At 44.2% G+C, this 11,681-nt stretch overlaps 3 non-coding genes across 3 annotated transcripts; all 3 read left to right on the top strand.

Moving 5' to 3' along the window:
• The first annotated feature begins 360 nt into the window (after window positions 1-360).
• On the top strand, window positions 361-467 carry LOC138567979 (U6 spliceosomal RNA). The gene has a single exon (XR_011302356.1). It is a non-coding gene; the product is annotated as a U6 spliceosomal RNA (small nuclear RNA).
• Window positions 468-5,827: 5,360 nt separating this feature from the next.
• On the top strand, window positions 5,828-5,934 carry LOC138567978 (U6 spliceosomal RNA). Its single transcript, XR_011302355.1, has one exon. It is a non-coding gene; the product is annotated as a U6 spliceosomal RNA (small nuclear RNA).
• A 5,355-nt stretch (window positions 5,935-11,289) lies between these two features.
• Window positions 11,290-11,396, top strand: LOC138567977 (U6 spliceosomal RNA). Its single transcript, XR_011302354.1, has one exon. It is a non-coding gene; the product is annotated as a U6 spliceosomal RNA (small nuclear RNA).
• The last annotated feature ends 285 nt before the right edge of the window (window positions 11,397-11,681 follow it).

The raw sequence follows: 11,681 nt of genomic DNA, 5'->3' as shown, positions 1-11,681 counted from the left end.
ACAGCCATGGGCCCACATACACTCAGAGGTACAGAGTTTTTCTCATGTCTATGGGTCTGTTGTGATGCTCTCAGGCTTGCATCAGCCAGCCATTGTGATGGGGAGGGGGTGTCATTTTGCAAGCACCCTGGAGCATTAATCTTTATATCTTTAAATATAATTGGCATTAAACTAAAACCCTTTAGGACCAGATCAATACAGCAGCAAAGAATGCTTATTCATTGTTGTTTGCCTCTTCATTTCATATCACCCGATATCTAAATGGTGTTTGGACTTTCTGCCCTCTGACATAAGGACATTTGGTATGGCAAACCTTTGACCAGAGGTCCTAATCAATGGTTTGATTGACTCTCCCTTTGCGCTTGCTTCTGCAACACATGTACTAATATTGGAATGATAATGGGAAAATTAAATTGGCCCCTGCTCTAAAGGATGACACGCACATTCGTAAAGCATTCACTATTTTAGGCACATGTCTGGACAGAAACTTTCTTAATTTGCAAGTCTTTATTTTTTAATATATCTTTTTTTATTGAAGATTGACATTTTATGTTCATTCATATTACACGACAACACAATACATTTTGCGCCAAATTCAACACTAATGCCTCAGGAGCCTTTTACTTGTGAGTCCTCTTGACTGAATGAACAGCCCTGTCCCCTTCAGTTTCTTGACTTGTACTTTTAGAAGTGGCACGCTTCTTTTTTTTTTTTTTTTTTTATCCCATTCTACCAAACTCAGTATTATCACTTTCCTCCTTGTTGTGCACTCCAGCGTAAACTGCTTTAAGGTGCTGTTTGCAAACATCGCTCTGAACCACAGCTTTACTTGCTTCAGGGCCTTAATCTTTAATTGGGGCTGAGCAGTGTACTCCGGATTTGGCTGCTTTTAGTTGGTTGATTTCTTTTTTGATTTCTGTAACTTTCAAAAAGTCCCATTGTGAAATACCATTGTGACAATGTGCTGCAGTGCATGAAAACCTAAAATTAATGGTAGGGAGAGGGAGGGGGGGTAGGGGGGAAGAGAGAGGGCGGGAGGGTGGGAAGGAGTGAGTGAGGGAGGGAGAGAGGGAGGAGAGAGAGACAGAGAGAGAGAAAACAAAGAAAATATGGTATTTGGGGGCTATGTATTTGCATGGAAAAGATTTTGGCCTTTTAATCAAGTGGGAAGGGGCTCTGTGGTTGGTATCCCAGCCTGTTGATGCTTTGTTGAGTTGCTTGGAACATGCAAGGAAGGAGACCTGAAGCACTCCCGACCAGGTTGCATGTCTCCAAGTTACTGAAATCCCACAGACCTCCTCCCTGTGCCACAAAGTCCTGGGCACTGAGCTCTGCAGTTGTTGCCCACAGGTCGCCAAGTGTCCCAGATTTACTTTCTCAGAGTTGCTAGTTACTGCTACCCCACCTCGACCACTATATTTTCCCCAGATACTTGCTACTGTGGAGCAAGCAGGGCTAAGGAGAGGGAGAGGGGGTGTGCCTATGCAAATTATCTGCCAGTGTGCTTCCTGGGAGGTCATTCCATCTCACCAGCTGACACCTGGGCAGCGGCAGGTAATTTGGAGAACAGACATATCCGGACAGGCCACAGAGCAAAGGCTGGGCCGTTGATTGAGGATCCCTTTAGCCATGTCTCCCTAAGTTACTGAGGTCCAGAAAAATTCCACCCTCAGCTCTCATAGAGAGGTCCTTGGCCGATCGTGGCCGATCAGGGCTGTGAAGGGTCAGGGGGGACTGCACACTGCCTCACCTTTTCACTGCTTTCTGTAGCGGTAATGCTTTTGCAGAAGGGGCCTGTACAAGTGATTTTGTTCTGCGCTGTGCGAAAGTCACATTTATCCACTGACATTAACCAAATTACTTGCGCTGTTCAACGCACATACATGCATAGAAATCATGTTATGTTTTTTGGGGAAGGTCTAGAGGGTCCTGCTGATGATTTATTAAGCTGTCTGCTACTCTTGCTTTTACATAGTCTTCCCTGCCCAGGCATGTTTAAGGCATACTGTATGTCCCTCCATTACAATGAAAACTCTGTTGAAAGCACAGAGGTACATAGGAATGGATCTGTTAAGAAATGAAACAAAAAGTCTGGAAAAATGTCGAAACGGGTAGGATTTGGGCTTACAATTAACTGACTCACAGTCAGATGTGCTATCCCCTGACCCACTGATCCCCTTTCCTTTTGTGTAATCCTTTTGTTCTCAGTAGGGTTTTCCAAAGTGGCTTTCAAATAAAAGATCCTAGACCTGCATTTTGTGGCACACATGCCTCATATCCCGTTGCTCTTGATAAACTCACATCATCTCCCACCAATACAAGCTGTAAAAGATTTTCAGGGCTTAGCCAAGCAAACTAGACGCAGGTCGAAGGTTGAGCAATCCTTTAATCAGCAGCAAAGTTAACATTGAAATCAGCCTCAGAATCTCTTAAAGGATGGGCCAACATCTGTTGCTGGCAGCGTGCAAAGGGGCAGCCTGGGTGCTGACACCTTAAGCCATCTCCTGTTCTTGCCTTGTCCTTGATCCAGCCATGGGCCCACATACACTCAGAGGTACAGAGTGTTTCTCATGTCTATGGGTCTGCTGTGATGCTCTCACGCTTGCATCACCCAGCCATCGTGATGGGGAGGGGGTGTCGATTTGCAAGCACCCTTGAGCATGAATCTTTAAATATAATTGGCATTAAACCAAACCCTTTAGGACCAGATCAATAAAGCAGCAAAGAATGCTGATGTATTGCTGTTTGCCGCTTAATTCCATACCATCCGACATCTAAATGGTGTTTGGTCAAACGTTTGCCATATCAAATGTCCTTATGTCAAAGAGCAGAAAGTCCAGAGGTCCTAATCAATGGTTTGGTTGGCTCTCCCTTTGCGCTTGCCTTAAGGCGTCAGCACCAGAGGCTGTCCGATTGCGCCCTGCAAGCAACCAATGTTGGCCCATCCTTTAAGAGATTCTGAGGCTGATTTCAATGTTAATTTTGCTGCTGGTTTAAGGATTGCTCAACCTTCGGCCCACGTCTAATTTCCTTGGCTATGCCCTTGAAATATTTTACAGATTGTATTGGTGGGAGATGACGTGGGTTTATCAAGAGCAACGGGATATGAGGCATGTGGGCCATAAAAAACAGGTCTAGGATCTTTTGTATAAGAAAGTCTCTTTAAGTAGGGAACTTTGGACAACACTGCTGAGAGGAAAAGGATTACACAAAAGGCAAGGGGGTCAGTGGGTCAAGGGATAGCACATCTGACTGTGAGTCAGTTTATTGTAAGTCCAAATCCTACCTGTTTCAACATTTTTCCAGGCTTTTTGTTTCATTTCTTAACAGATCCATTCCTATGTGCCTCAGCAACCCATGTACTAATATTGGAATGAAAATGGGAAAATTGAATTTGACCCTGCTTCAAAGGATGACACGCACATTCGTAAAGCATTCACTATTTTTGGCACACGACAGGACAAAAACTTTCTTAATCTGCAAGTCTTTATTTTTGAATACATCTTTTTTAATGAAGATTGAAATTGTATGTTCATTCATTTTACACGACAACACAATACATTTTGCGCCAAATTCAACACTAATGACTCTGGAGCCTTTTACTTGTGAGTCCTATTGACTGAATGAACAGCCCCATCCCCTTCAATTTCTTGACTTGTACTTTTAGAAGTGGCACGCTGCTTTTGTTTTTTTATCCCATTCTACCAAACTCAGTATTAACACTTTCCCCCTTGTTGTGCACTCCAGCGTAAACTGCTTTAAGGTGCTATTTGCAAACATCGCTCTGAACTACAGCTTTACTTGCTTCTAGGCCTTAATCTTTAATTGGGGCTGAGCAGTGTACTCCGGATTTGGCTGCTTTTAGTTGGTTGATTTCTTTTTTGATTTCTGTAACTTTCAAACAGTCCCATTGTGAAATACCATTGTCACAATGTGATGCAGTGCAGGAACACTTAAAATTAATGGTAGGGAGAGGGAGCGGGGGTTGTGGGGGATGGGAAGGAGGGAGGGAGGGAGGAGAGAGAGAGACAGAGAGAGAGAGAAAACAATTAAAAGCCTAAAATCTTTGCCATGCAAACACATAGCCCCCGAATACCATATTTTCTTTATGTGGAAAGGGGCTCTGTGGCTGGTATGGCAGCCTGTTGATGCTTTGTTGAGTTGCTTGGAACGTGCATGGAAGGAGACCTGAAGCACTCCCGACCAGGTTGCATGCCTCCAAGTTACTGAAATCCCACAGACCTCCTCCCTGTGCCACAAAGTTCTGGGCGCTGAGCTCTGCAGTTGTTCCCCACAAGTTGCCAAGCACCCCAGATTTACTAGTTACTACTACCCCACCTCGACCACTATATTTTCCCCAGATACTTGCTACTGTGGAGTAAGCAGGGCTAAGAAAGAGGGAGAGGGGGTTTGCCTATGCAAATCATCTGCCAGTTTGCTTCCTGCGAGGTCATTCCATCTCACCAGCTGACACCTGGGCAGCGGCAGGTAATTTGGAGAACAGACATATATGGACAGGCCACAAAGCAAAGGCTGAGCCGTTGATTGAGGATCCCTTTTGCCATGTCTCCCTAAGTTACCGAGGACCAGAAAATTCCACCCTCAGCTCTCATAGAGAGGTCCTTGGCCGATCGTAGCCGATCAGAGGAGTGAAGTGTCGGAGGTGACTGTACACTGCCTCACCTGCCCTGCTTTCTACAGTGGTAATGCTTTTGCAGAAGGGGCCTGTACAAGAGATTTTGTTCTGCACTGTGGGAAAGTGACATTTATCCACTGACATTAACCAAACTACTTGCGCTGTTCAATGCACATGTATGCAGAGAAATCATTTTATGTTTTTTGGGGAAGGTCTAGAGGGTCCTGCTGGTGATTCTTTTAAGCTGTCTGCTACTCTTGCTTTTACATAGAGTCTTCCCTGCCCAGGAAGGTATACTGTATGTCCCTCCCTTACAATGAAAACTCTGTTCAAAGCACAGAGGTACATAGGAATGGATCTGTTAAGAAATGAGACAAAAAGCCTGGAAAATTTCAAAGCAGGTAGCATTTGGACTTACAATAAACTGACTCACAGTCAAATGTGCTATCATTTGACCCACTGAACCCCTTACCTTTTGTGTCATACTTTTGCTCTCAGTGGGGTTGCCCAAAGTTCCCTTCTTAAAGCGGCTTTCTTTTAAAAAATCCTAGACCTGCTTTTTGTGGCACACATGCCTCATATCCCGTTGCAGTTGATAAAGTCACATCATCTCCCACCAGTACAAGCTGTACAAGATTTCCAGGGCTTATCCTTGCAATCTAGACGTGGGTCGAAGGTTGAGCAATCCTTAAATCAGCTGCAAAGTTAAAATTGAAATCAGCCTGAGAATCCTTTAAAGGATGGTCCAACATCTGTTGCTTACAGGGCTCAATCGGACAGCCTCTGGTGCTGACGCTTTAAGCCACCTCCTGTTCTTGCCTTGTCCTTGTTACAGCCATGGGCCCACATACACTCAGAGGTACAGAGTTTTTCTCATGTCTATGGGTCTGTTGTGATGCTCTCAGGCTTGCATCAGCCAGCCATTGTGATGGGGAGGGGGTGTCATTTTGCAAGCACCCTGGAGCATTAATCTTTATATCTTTAAATATAATTGGCATTAAACTAAAACCCTTTAGGACCAGATCAATACAGCAGCAAAGAATGCTTATTCATTGTTGTTTGCCTCTTCATTTCATATCACCCGCTATCTAAATGGTGTTTGGACTTTCTGCCCTCTGACATAAGGACATTTGGTATGGCAAACCTTTGACCAGAGGTCCTAATCAATGGTTTGATTGACTCTCCCTTTGCGCTTGCTTCTGCAACACATGTACTAATATTGGAATGATAATGGGAAAATTAAATTGGCCCCTGCTCTAAAGGATGACACGCACATTCGTAAAGCATTCACTATTTTAGGCACATGTCTGGACAGAAACTTTCTTAATTTGCAAGTCTTTATTTTTTAATATATCTTTTTTTATTGAAGATTGACATTTTATGTTCATTCATATTACACGACAACACAATACATTTTGCGCCAAATTCAACACTAATGCCTCAGGAGCCTTTTACTTGTGAGTCCTCTTGACTGAATGAACAGCCCTGTCCCCTTCAGTTTCTTGACTTGTACTTTTAGAAGTGGCACGCTTCTTTTTTTTTTTTTTTTTTATCCCATTCTACCAAACTCAGTATTATCACTTTCCTCCTTGTTGTGCACTCCAGCGTAAACTGCTTTAAGGTGCTGTTTGCAAACATCGCTCTGAACCACAGCTTTACTTGCTTCAGGGCCTTAATCTTTAATTGGGGCTGAGCAGTGTACTCCGGATTTGGCTGCTTTTAGTTGGTTGATTTCTTTTTTGATTTCTGTAACTTTCAAAAAGTCCCATTGTGAAATACCATTGTGACAATGTGCTGCAGTGCATGAAAACCTAAAATTAATGGTAGGGAGAGGGAGGGGGGGTAGGGGGGAAGAGAGAGGGCGGGAGGGTGGGAAGGAGTGAGTGAGGGAGGGAGAGAGGGAGGAGAGAGAGACAGAGAGAGAGAAAACAAAGAAAATATGGTATTTGGGGGCTATGTATTTGCATGGAAAAGATTTTGGCCTTTTAATCAAGTGGGAAGGGGCTCTGTGGTTGGTATCCCAGCCTGTTGATGCTTTGTTGAGTTGCTTGGAACATGCAAGGAAGGAGACCTGAAGCACTCCCGACCAGGTTGCATGTCTCCAAGTTACTGAAATCCCACAGACCTCCTCCCTGTGCCACAAAGTCCTGGGCACTGAGCTCTGCAGTTGTTGCCCACAGGTCGCCAAGTGTCCCAGATTTACTTTCTCAGAGTTGCTAGTTACTGCTACCCCACCTCGACCACTATATTTTCCCCAGATACTTGCTACTGTGGAGCAAGCAGGGCTAAGGAGAGGGAGAGGGGGTGTGCCTATGCAAATTATCTGCCAGTGTGCTTCCTGGGAGGTCATTCCATCTCACCAGCTGACACCTGGGCAGCGGCAGGTAATTTGGAGAACAGACATATCCGGACAGGCCACAGAGCAAAGGCTGGGCCGTTGATTGAGGATCCCTTTAGCCATGTCTCCCTAAGTTACTGAGGTCCAGAAAAATTCCACCCTCAGCTCTCATAGAGAGGTCCTTGGCCGATCGTGGCCGATCAGGGCTGTGAAGGGTCAGGGGGGACTGCACACTGCCTCACCTTTTCACTGCTTTCTGTAGCGGTAATGCTTTTGCAGAAGGGGCCTGTACAAGTGATTTTGTTCTGCGCTGTGCGAAAGTCACATTTATCCACTGACATTAACCAAATTACTTGCGCTGTTCAACGCACATACATGCATAGAAATCATGTTATGTTTTTTGGGGAAGGTCTAGAGGGTCCTGCTGATGATTTATTAAGCTGTCTGCTACTCTTGCTTTTACATAGTCTTCCCTGCCCAGGCATGTTTAAGGCATACTGTATGTCCCTCCATTACAATGAAAACTCTGTTGAAAGCACAGAGGTACATAGGAATGGATCTGTTAAGAAATGAAACAAAAAGTCTGGAAAAATGTCGAAACGGGTAGGATTTGGGCTTACAATTAACTGACTCACAGTCAGATGTGCTATCCCCTGACCCACTGATCCCCTTTCCTTTTGTGTAATCCTTTTGTTCTCAGTAGGGTTTTCCAAAGTGGCTTTCAAATAAAAGATCCTAGACCTGCATTTTGTGGCACACATGCCTCATATCCCGTTGCTCTTGATAAACTCACATCATCTCCCACCAATACAAGCTGTAAAAGATTTTCAGGGCTTAGCCAAGCAAACTAGACGCAGGTCGAAGGTTGAGCAATCCTTTAATCAGCAGCAAAGTTAACATTGAAATCAGCCTCAGAATCTCTTAAAGGATGGGCCAACATCTGTTGCTGGCAGCGTGCAAAGGGGCAGCCTGGGTGCTGACACCTTAAGCCATCTCCTGTTCTTGCCTTGTCCTTGATCCAGCCATGGGCCCACATACACTCAGAGGTACAGAGTGTTTCTCATGTCTATGGGTCTGCTGTGATGCTCTCACGCTTGCATCACCCAGCCATCGTGATGGGGAGGGGGTGTCGATTTGCAAGCACCCTTGAGCATGAATCTTTAAATATAATTGGCATTAAACCAAACCCTTTAGGACCAGATCAATAAAGCAGCAAAGAATGCTGATGTATTGCTGTTTGCCGCTTAATTCCATACCATCCGACATCTAAATGGTGTTTGGTCAAACGTTTGCCATATCAAATGTCCTTATGTCAAAGAGCAGAAAGTCCAGAGGTCCTAATCAATGGTTTGGTTGGCTCTCCCTTTGCGCTTGCCTTAAGGCGTCAGCACCAGAGGCTGTCCGATTGCGCCCTGCAAGCAACCAATGTTGGCCCATCCTTTAAGAGATTCTGAGGCTGATTTCAATGTTAATTTTGCTGCTGGTTTAAGGATTGCTCAACCTTCGGCCCACGTCTAATTTCCTTGGCTATGCCCTTGAAATATTTTACAGATTGTATTGGTGGGAGATGACGTGGGTTTATCAAGAGCAACGGGATATGAGGCATGTGGGCCATAAAAAACAGGTCTAGGATCTTTTGTATAAGAAAGTCTCTTTAAGTAGGGAACTTTGGACAACACTGCTGAGAGGAAAAGGATTACACAAAAGGCAAGGGGGTCAGTGGGTCAAGGGATAGCACATCTGACTGTGAGTCAGTTTATTGTAAGTCCAAATCCTACCTGTTTCAACATTTTTCCAGGCTTTTTGTTTCATTTCTTAACAGATCCATTCCTATGTGCCTCAGCAACCCATGTACTAATATTGGAATGAAAATGGGAAAATTGAATTTGACCCTGCTTCAAAGGATGACACGCACATTCGTAAAGCATTCACTATTTTTGGCACACGACAGGACAAAAACTTTCTTAATCTGCAAGTCTTTATTTTTGAATACATCTTTTTTAATGAAGATTGAAATTGTATGTTCATTCATTTTACACGACAACACAATACATTTTGCGCCAAATTCAACACTAATGACTCTGGAGCCTTTTACTTGTGAGTCCTATTGACTGAATGAACAGCCCCATCCCCTTCAATTTCTTGACTTGTACTTTTAGAAGTGGCACGCTGCTTTTGTTTTTTTATCCCATTCTACCAAACTCAGTATTAACACTTTCCCCCTTGTTGTGCACTCCAGCGTAAACTGCTTTAAGGTGCTATTTGCAAACATCGCTCTGAACTACAGCTTTACTTGCTTCTAGGCCTTAATCTTTAATTGGGGCTGAGCAGTGTACTCCGGATTTGGCTGCTTTTAGTTGGTTGATTTCTTTTTTGATTTCTGTAACTTTCAAACAGTCCCATTGTGAAATACCATTGTCACAATGTGATGCAGTGCAGGAACACTTAAAATTAATGGTAGGGAGAGGGAGCGGGGGTTGTGGGGGATGGGAAGGAGGGAGGGAGGAGAGAGAGAGACAGAGAGAGAGAGAAAACAATTAAAAGCCTAAAATCTTTGCCATGCAAACACATAGCCCCCGAATACCATATTTTCTTTATGTGGAAAGGGGCTCTGTGGCTGGTATGGCAGCCTGTTGATGCTTTGTTGAGTTGCTTGGAACGTGCATGGAAGGAGACCTGAAGCACTCCCGACCAGGTTGCATGCCTCCAAGTTACTGAAATCCCACAGACCTCCTCCCTGTGCCACAAAGTTCTGGGCGCTGAGCTCTGCAGTTGTTCCCCACAAGTTGCCAAGCACCCCAGATTTACTAGTTACTACTACCCCACCTCGACCACTATATTTTCCCCAGATACTTGCTACTGTGGAGTAAGCAGGGCTAAGAAAGAGGGAGAGGGGGTTTGCCTATGCAAATCATCTGCCAGTTTGCTTCCTGCGAGGTCATTCCATCTCACCAGCTGACACCTGGGCAGCGGCAGGTAATTTGGAGAACAGACATATATGGACAGGCCACAAAGCAAAGGCTGAGCCGTTGATTGAGGATCCCTTTTGCCATGTCTCCCTAAGTTACCGAGGACCAGAAAATTCCACCCTCAGCTCTCATAGAGAGGTCCTTGGCCGATCGTAGCCGATCAGAGGAGTGAAGTGTCGGAGGTGACTGTACACTGCCTCACCTGCCCTGCTTTCTACAGTGGTAATGCTTTTGCAGAAGGGGCCTGTACAAGAGATTTTGTTCTGCACTGTGGGAAAGTGACATTTATCCACTGACATTAACCAAACTACTTGCGCTGTTCAATGCACATGTATGCAGAGAAATCATTTTATGTTTTTTGGGGAAGGTCTAGAGGGTCCTGCTGGTGATTCTTTTAAGCTGTCTGCTACTCTTGCTTTTACATAGAGTCTTCCCTGCCCAGGAAGGTATACTGTATGTCCCTCCCTTACAATGAAAACTCTGTTCAAAGCACAGAGGTACATAGGAATGGATCTGTTAAGAAATGAGACAAAAAGCCTGGAAAATTTCAAAGCAGGTAGCATTTGGACTTACAATAAACTGACTCACAGTCAAATGTGCTATCATTTGACCCACTGAACCCCTTACCTTTTGTGTCATACTTTTGCTCTCAGTGGGGTTGCCCAAAGTTCCCTTCTTAAAGCGGCTTTCTTTTAAAAAATCCTAGACCTGCTTTTTGTGGCACACATGCCTCATATCCCGTTGCAGTTGATAAAGTCACATCATCTCCCACCAGTACAAGCTGTACAAGATTTCCAGGGCTTATCCTTGCAATCTAGACGTGGGTCGAAGGTTGAGCAATCCTTAAATCAGCTGCAAAGTTAAAATTGAAATCAGCCTGAGAATCCTTTAAAGGATGGTCCAACATCTGTTGCTTACAGGGCTCAATCGGACAGCCTCTGGTGCTGACGCTTTAAGCCACCTCCTGTTCTTGCCTTGTCCTTGTTACAGCCATGGGCCCACATACACTCAGAGGTACAGAGTTTTTCTCATGTCTATGGGTCTGTTGTGATGCTCTCAGGCTTGCATCAGCCAGCCATTGTGATGGGGAGGGGGTGTCATTTTGCAAGCACCCTGGAGCATTAATCTTTATATCTTTAAATATAATTGGCATTAAACTAAAACCCTTTAGGACCAGATCAATACAGCAGCAAAGAATGCTTATTCATTGTTGTTTGCCTCTTCATTTCATATCACCCGCTATCTAAATGGTGTTTGGACTTTCTGCCCTCTGACATAAGGACATTTGGTATGGCAAACCTTTGACCAGAGGTCCTAATCAATGGTTTGATTGACTCTCCCTTTGCGCTTGCTTCTGCAACACATGTACTAATATTGGAATGATAATGGGAAAATTAAATTGGCCCCTGCTCTAAAGGATGACACGCACATTCGTAAAGCATTCACTATTTTAGGCACATGTCTGGACAGAAACTTTCTTAATTTGCAAGTCTTTATTTTTTAATATATCTTTTTTTATTGAAGATTGACATTTTATGTTCATTCATATTACACGACAACACAATACATTTTGCGCCAAATTCAACACTAATGCCTCAGGAGCCTTTTACTTGTGAGTCCTCTTGACTGAATGAACAGCCCTGTCCCCTTCAGTTTCTTGACTTGTACTTTTAGAAGTGGCACGCTTCTTTTTTTTTTTTTTTTTATCCCATTCTACCAAACTCAGTATTATCACTTT

Source organism: Ambystoma mexicanum, chromosome 2p, assembly GCF_040938575.1.
Source record: "Ambystoma mexicanum isolate Mex_15411 chromosome 2p, UKY_AmexF1_1, whole genome shotgun sequence".
NCBI lineage: Eukaryota > Metazoa > Chordata > Amphibia > Caudata > Ambystomatidae > Ambystoma > Ambystoma mexicanum.
Note: the sequence above shows the minus strand (reverse complement) of the source record. Positions and strands in the feature narration are given on the sequence as shown.